Source organism: Procambarus clarkii, unplaced genomic scaffold (assembly GCF_040958095.1).
Source record: "Procambarus clarkii isolate CNS0578487 unplaced genomic scaffold, FALCON_Pclarkii_2.0 HiC_scaffold_1634, whole genome shotgun sequence".
In the NCBI taxonomy this organism is placed as follows: domain Eukaryota; kingdom Metazoa; phylum Arthropoda; class Malacostraca; order Decapoda; family Cambaridae; genus Procambarus; species Procambarus clarkii.
In genome coordinates this window covers 1-7,500 of record NW_027190661.1, presented here as the reverse complement: position 1 = coordinate 7,500, position 7,500 = coordinate 1, and the positions used below count along the sequence as shown (strand labels likewise).

Here is a 7,500-nt window from a genome sequence, read left to right as displayed (position 1 = left end):
TAGTAGTATAGCACTACTTCTGTGCGCACACGCCTCTCTCTCATACATGCACCTGTGTACTGGTGTAATTTACTCGTTCATGAGCGTTATTGGCACCATTTCTTCTCTCTCTCGAATTCTGCTAGGCCAAAGTAAATGAAATCCGGTTGAGTCGGTCCGTAGAGAGTGTGTGTGATAGGCGGGAGGTTCCTCAAGCGTTCAATTTCCCTGGCACACTACTACCTCTGGACGGCGACGCATGGCATGTCGCTTCCGACCCGGTCCTCTAGCCATACCCTTGTGTTGTGCCAGTCCAGTCCACGGAGGGGTGGAAACTGGCGGCTTTGCTTGCTGCACGTCTGTGGGACAATCGGATCCGCAGCAGACGTCGAGTGTTTTCTCACTCAAAGGGCGGCAGGCCTCTGTTGCAGAAATAGGACGAAAAGCGTCTTTCTTTCACAGCATGATGAGGTGTGCTAGGGGCTCGTTTGTCAAATATTAGGGGGACTCCCGGTTTGCCTCCTGCCTTCTCATTCGGGGGGCAGTGGCGGGCGTCGTTCCCCAGAGCAGGCCAAAGCGCATCGTTGAGCCTGCCAAAGAGCAGAATATGGAGGCCGCAACAGCTACTCGCCCGATGGATGTTATTCCGACCCTCGCGCAGGAGTGGCGACAGTACACATATCAGGACTGCCGCCGCAATGTGCGTTCGACTTGTCGATGTATCTGGTATTCTTGCGATTCACATACCGACACGCAGTTAGCTGCGGTCTTCATCGACCCACGAGCCAAGTGATCCACCGTTAAGAGTTGTATATGTTTTTATTAAGGCCTGTCGGCCGTCTATCACTCCATCATAGGAGGACGTAATGTATGGGGGGTTTGATAGGGCTGGTAAGAGCCCGACTTTGGTTAGAAGACACATAAAATGCTTTTTTTCTCTCTCCCCTTTTTCCTCCTCTGCCGCACACGTACATTTACGTTTACAGTAGAGTGAAGGCGGGGAGGGAGGGGCCCACTGGGAAGCGTGTCAAGGAAAACCCAGCACTAGACGCCGCCAGAGTAGCAGGCGCCGGCCCTGTCAACGAGAGGAGCAGTAGCGTCTTCGCCTGCTGCTTTCTCTCTATGGTGTGGGTGCCGGAAGCCACTGAGCGACCGGGGACAAGGAAGAAAGATGTCGGTGACGGGTGTCGCGAGCCCCAACAGACTGACTCTAAAGCAGTATACGGCGCTAGGACTGTGACCTGCGCCGGTCGGACTGACTGACATGTCATGTCAGTCCGACATCACAGACCTGTTATTGTCTCACAGTGGGTGTTGATCTCCCCGCCGTTTATCCGCTTTCTCCTTTCCCACGGCAATTGGGTGCGGCTCCCAAGGCTACCCTTGCCTTCTTCGCATTGAAGAATACTCGAACGACGACGACGAGCCGATGGTTGCAGCTCTCGCGTCACAAACTGTAATGATCCTTCCGCAGGTTCACCTACGGAAACCTTGTTACGACTTTTACTTCCTCTAAATGATCAAGTTTGGACATCTTTCCGTCAGCTCGAGGCGAGAACCCCTTGCGCCGAGACGCGAGGGGTAGAACATCCAAGAGCGCCAGTCCGAAGGCCTCACTAAATCATTCAATCGGTAGTAGCGACGGGCGGTGTGTACAAAGGGCAGGGACGTAATCAGCGCAAGCTGATGACTTGCACTTACTGGGAATTCCTCGTTCATGGGAAACAATTGCAAGCCCCAATCCCTATCATGAAGGGGATTGAACGGGTTACCCGCTCCTCTCGGAGGGGGAGAACACGTTGATCTCTTCAGTGTAGCGCGCGTGCGGCCCAGAACATCTAAGGGCATCACAGACCTGTTATTGCTCAATCTCGTGCGGCTAGAATTGCCGCTAATCCCTCTAAGAAGAAGTTGCGAACTGGACACCAATTGCTGGAGATCCGTCGACTAGTTAATAGGCCAGAGTCTCGTTCGTTATCGGAATTAACCAGACAAATCGCTCCACCAACTAAGAACGGCCATGCACCACCACCCACCGAATCGAGAAAGAGCTCTCAATCTGTCAATCCTTCCGGTGTCTGGGCCTGGTGAGGTTCCCCGTGTTGAGTCAAATTAAGCCGCAGGCTCCACTCCTGGTGGTGCCCTTCCGTCAATTCCTTTAAGTTTCAGCTTTGCAACCATACTTCCCCCGGAACCCAAAGACTTTGGTTTCCCGGAAGCTGCCCGCCGGGTCATGGGAATAACGCCGGCGGATCGCTAGTTGGCATCGTTTATGGTTAGAACTAGGGCGGTATCTGATCGCCTTCGAACCTCTAACTTTCGTTCTTGATTAATGAAAACATCCTTGGCAAATGCTTTCGCAGTAGTTCGTCTTGCGACGGTCCAAGAATTTCACCTCTAGCGTCGCAGTACGAATGCCCCCGCCTGTTCCTATTAGTCATTACCTCAGGTTCCGAAAACCAACAAAATAGAACCGAGGTCCTATTCCATTATTCCATGCATAGACATTCAGGCCATTAAAGTAGCCTGCTCTGAGCACTCTAATTTTTTCAAAGTAAACGTGCCGGCCACTCGGGACACTCGATGAAGAGCACCCCGTGCGAGCCGGCGGGGCTAGTTAGCTGTTCGGAGCGTGACAGTAAGCACCAGGCGGTGTACCGTCAGTCCGGAACTGAGATCCAACTACGAGCTTTTTAACCGCAACAACTTTAATATACGCTATTGGAGCTGGAATTACCGCGGCTGCTGGCACCAGACTTGCCCTCCAATAGATCCTCGTTAAAGGATTTAAAGTGTACTCATTCCGATTGCGAGGCCTCGGATGAGTCTCGCATCGTTATTTTTCGTCACTACCTCCCCGTGCCGGGAGTGGGTAATTTGCGTGCCTGCTGCCTTCCTTAGATGTGGTAGCCGTTTCTCAGGCTCCCTCTCCGGAATCGAACCCTGATTCCCCGTTACCCGTTATAGCCATTGTAGGCGCATAACCTACAATCGAAAGCTGATAAGGCAGACACTTGAAGGATGCGGCGCCGGTGCGGAGACCGTGCGCTCAGCAAAAAGTTATTCAGATTCACCACGGGTGGGTTAACGGACCGAGGCCCGACCAGTTTTGAACTAATAAAAGCGCTCTTCCCTTGCGGTCAGAGACGTGATGCATGTATTAGCTCTAGAATTACCACAGTTATCCAAGTAAGTGGGTTTACAGATCCAATGAAACATAGCTGATTTAATGAGCCATTCGCGGTTTCGCCTTAACTCGGCTTGTACTTACACATGCATGGCTTAATCTTTGAGACAAGCATATGACTACTGGCAGGATCAACCAGGTAGCTCAACAGTACTACTGATATATAGTACACAAGACACACACACACACACACACCCCTCGCTCCCCTCGGTTTTGCGTTTTAATCCTGCTTTGCAAGTTAAATCTCACTATGGACTCTCTAGCAGCCCGACAGTATGGCGTTATGTCGATACGTTAGACGAACAGAGGCGGAGGAGAGCAGTTACTCCGCGTGGACGAACGATCATAACTACCCCGCCGAGATTACTCCTGCTCGTCATTGTCGTCATTCAACACGGCAAGCTGGAAAAACAGGAGGAGGAGCAGTAGTAAGTGAGTAGGTGGTGGTGGTGGTCTTTTTCGTTTTGGTAGGGACGCGAGTCTTATTTTCCTCGGCGTCACCCCTTTTATATGAAAGGAACCGTCGGAAATGCATCCGAGGTGCCGTGTGGTTTGTCGCCTCCTCGTTGGTGGAGAGAGGCGACGCCACAGTGTTTTTGTTCAGCCTTCCCATGACATGGAAGAAGGTTGGTGCTCTGTTCCCATGCACACAGACCGATCGATAGCTGACTCGATGTGCAGTCGTAGGCTGGAGAAGTGATCGCACGGAGATCGGAAGGAATCGTCGTGACACAATACAGAGGCGCTGCTTTGAAGGCCTCTCGAGCCTCACGACGTGCGCGATTACGGGCGCTCTCGCCTAATGCTACGTATGTCTAGCAGAATGCAAGTTCGCCTCGCGCACCGGACCCGAGATGCCGCAGCGTGTGCAGTGACAGTTCTCAGTTTGCATCGAGCATCGGGATCATGCTCTTGCGGGAAGGAGGATGATGGGGGGTTGTGTGGAGAGAGAGCTGCTGCCGAAACAAACTACTCACTCCAGGGAGGAATTGAAGGCAATTCTCGAGCCACACGACATGCGCGAGTTTCGCCGACCGTCTTCGCCCACTGTTACGTATGTCTAACACATGAACAAGATCGGTCGCACGCGCACACCGGACCCCGAGGTGCCTGGGCTCTGGAACCACACGACATGTGCGAGGAGGGCCGCCTTCGCCTGCAAGTTACGTATGTCTAACAAGACGCAATGGTCGGTCGCTCACACACCGGACTCCAAATACCTCAGCCTATGTGGCATTTGCCCCGCGACAGACAGGCAGGTTCCCCATTGGCGCCGGTGAACGAGAAGCAGTTCGCAACCGCACCGGAACCCAGAACCTGTGATCCAATCCCGCGACAGGCAAAACACCGTCTGGTTCCCCAATTACTCCGGTATACGTCTGCGGCAAACAGTTCGCTACCGCACCGGAACCGAGAACCAGCACCCTAACAGTGGGGGAAGAGAAAGGAGCCCACGCACCAAAACAATGGAATACATTTGCTCCTTCTCTCTGGCGACAACGAGACACAATGTCGCCAAGACGCCGGTAGTAGGTTCAGCCAGCCACCGAGTCTCCCCCTTTATATAGCTATATCTAACGTCCATGGAAGGCCATCTCGGACCACACGACATGCGCGAGTTTCGCCGACCGTCTTCGCCCACTGTTACGTATGTCTAACACATGAACAAGATCGGTCGCACGCGCACACCGGACCCGAGATGCCTGGCTCTGGAACCACACGACATGTGCAAGGAGGGCCGCCTTCGCCTAATGTTACGTATGTCTAACAGAACGCAATGGTCGGTCACTCACACACCGGACTCCAAATACCTCAGCCTATGTGGCATTTGCCCCGCGACAGACAGGCAGGTTCCCCATTGGCGCCGGTGAACGAGAAGCAGTTCGCAACCGCACCGGAACCCAGAACCTGTGATCCAATCCCGCGACAGGCAAAACACCGTCTGGTTCCCCAATTACTCCGGTATACGTCTGCGGCAAACAGTTCGCTACCGCACCGGAACCGAGAACCAGCGCCCTAACAGTGGGGGAAGAGAAAGGAGCCCACGTACCAAAACAATGGAATACATTTGCTCCTTCTCTCTGGCGACAACGAGACACAATGTCGCCAAGACGCCGGTAGTTGTCAGCCAGCCACCGAGTCTCCCCCCTTTATATAGCTATATCTAATGTGCATGGAAGGCCATCTCGGACCACACGACATGCGCGAGTTTCGCCGACCGTCTTCGCCCACTGTTACGTATGTCTAACACATGAACAAGATCGGTCGCACGCGCACACCGGACCCGAGATGCCTGGCTCTGGAACCACACGACATGTGCAAGGAGGGCCGCCTTCGCCTAATGTTACGTATGTCTAACAGAACGCAATGGTCGGTCACTCACACACCGGACTCCAAATACCTCGGCATATGTACCCCGCGACAGGTAAAAGGCTGGTTCCCCATTTACTCCGGTAAACGTCTGCGGCAAACAGTTCGCTACCGCACCGGAACCGAGAACCAGCACCGTGGAATGGGGGAAGGGAAAGTAGCCAACGCACCAAAACAATGGAAAACATTTGCTCCTTCCCTCTGGCAACAACGAGACTTAGAATGTCGCCAAGACGCAGGTAGTTGTCAGTAGTCTCCCTCGCATGGTCCCCTAAGACAGCAGGTTACCCACGAGAAAGGTGCCACAGACACCAGGTCTCCCCTATATATATCGAATGGGTCAAGGTGATGTCGTCACTTCGTGCAAATTGAGCTCAAATGGTCGCCCAGCTCTCGCTGTGCTGTGGTCTAAGCACGAAAACCCCTGATGTACCATGTCCCAGTTCTGGAAAAAGGTACACTCCGGCGCTCGATTTCGGCCAGAATGCCGAACTTGCCTCCCAATTCCTTTCAGGTCTGAGAGCCTTGAAGGACAATAGGGTTACCGGACCAGGCACTTGCAAGGGAGTCAGGGTTACGTTTCGCCGTTTCGGTACCCTCCATCCGATTTGGACGAGATTGAAAACGGAAGCACTTGGGCCGAAGGCCGACGCGGGACTCTAGTCGCCGGGCCCGGCTCTAGCCCCTGGACCCGGGTTAAGTTGTGCCGTTTCCGTACCCCTCGTCCGATTTGGACGAGATTGAAAACAGAAGCACTTGGGTCGGAGGCCGACGCGGGACTCTAGTCCCCGGGCCCGGCTCTAGCTACTGGACCCGGCTGGCAAAACGTAACTTCGGCGCCCTCCGTCCGATTTCCGCGAGACTGAAAACGCAAACGCCCAACCGGAAGCACACCGCTGGGCTTTAGTCCCTGGGTCCGGCTCTAGCTCTGGGGCCCGGCTAGCCGCTGTTAACTTCGGCGCCCGCCGTCTGATTTCGACGAGACTGAAAACGCCAGCTCTGCCGGCAAAGACGGCTACTCAACAATAGCCGATGGGCTCGGCTCTAGCTCCGGGACCCGGCTCGCCGCTGGTATCTTCGGCGCCTGCCGTCCGATTTCCGCGGGGCCGACCACCCCAGCACCCGCATCCAAAGTAGGTTACCCGGCAGTAGCCGACAAATCCGGCTCTAGCTCCTGGACCCGGCTGGCCACTGGTAAATTCGGCACCCGCCGTACGATTTCCGCGGGACTGAACACACCTTCTTCCTGCATCGGAGGAAGGTACTCGGCAATAGCCGTTGGGCCCGGCTCTAGCCACTGGACCCTGGTCTCCGGTGGTAACTTCTTCGGCGCCACCGGCCCAATTCGACCAGACCCGAGCTGACGACAGGGAGAAAGGCACACTCGCTCAGGTAACTTTGTTCGAGAACATATCCCGGCTCCCGACGACACCGGCAACGCTCGCATGCTACACGAGAAACACTGCTGGCGCGACCGCCACACACCGGGCAGGAGCAGGCCGTCACGCCAGGCCAGGCATTCTCTGTGCCGGAGCATTGCCGGAGACTGGACGAGGTCCAGCGGGTAAACGGCGGGAGTAAGCCGCTCGCCTAACAGTCCAGGTTTGCACCTCCCTCCCCCCCATCTCCGGTTTCCTCCCTGCCCTAAGCCGCCTAACAGGACTCTCTCGACGCCACACCGAGCCACAGTGGGTCGTCTCGCCATTCTCTCTTGGTGCCACACCATGGACGGATCCTAGCCCGCCTTTTGAGTTCGAATCTCCGTTTTCGGCGACCCACCTTAACACCCCCCCTCTCCTCACCCATCCAGAGCCCAACCCCACCCCCTACCCCCCCAAGTCCTCGCCTCTGCTTTTCCTTCCTGCCCTCAGCCACCTGAAAGATCTACTCGACGGTTTCACCGAGCCACAGTGAGGTCGTCTCTGAATTTCCTCACTGTCCCCAGCCGCCTCACAGCACTCTCC

General features: G+C 55.0%; 2 non-coding genes across 2 annotated transcripts; both read right to left on the bottom strand.

Moving 5' to 3' along the window:
- Positions 1-626: 626 nt before the first annotated feature.
- LOC138362337 (5.8S ribosomal RNA) lies at positions 627-788 on the bottom strand. Its single transcript, XR_011227586.1, has one exon. It is a non-coding gene; the product is annotated as a 5.8S ribosomal RNA (ribosomal RNA).
- Positions 789-1,436: 648 nt separating this feature from the next.
- On the bottom strand, positions 1,437-3,308 carry LOC138362340 (small subunit ribosomal RNA). Its single transcript, XR_011227588.1, has one exon. It is a non-coding gene; the product is annotated as a small subunit ribosomal RNA (ribosomal RNA).
- Between the last annotated feature and the right edge of the window lie 4,192 nt (positions 3,309-7,500).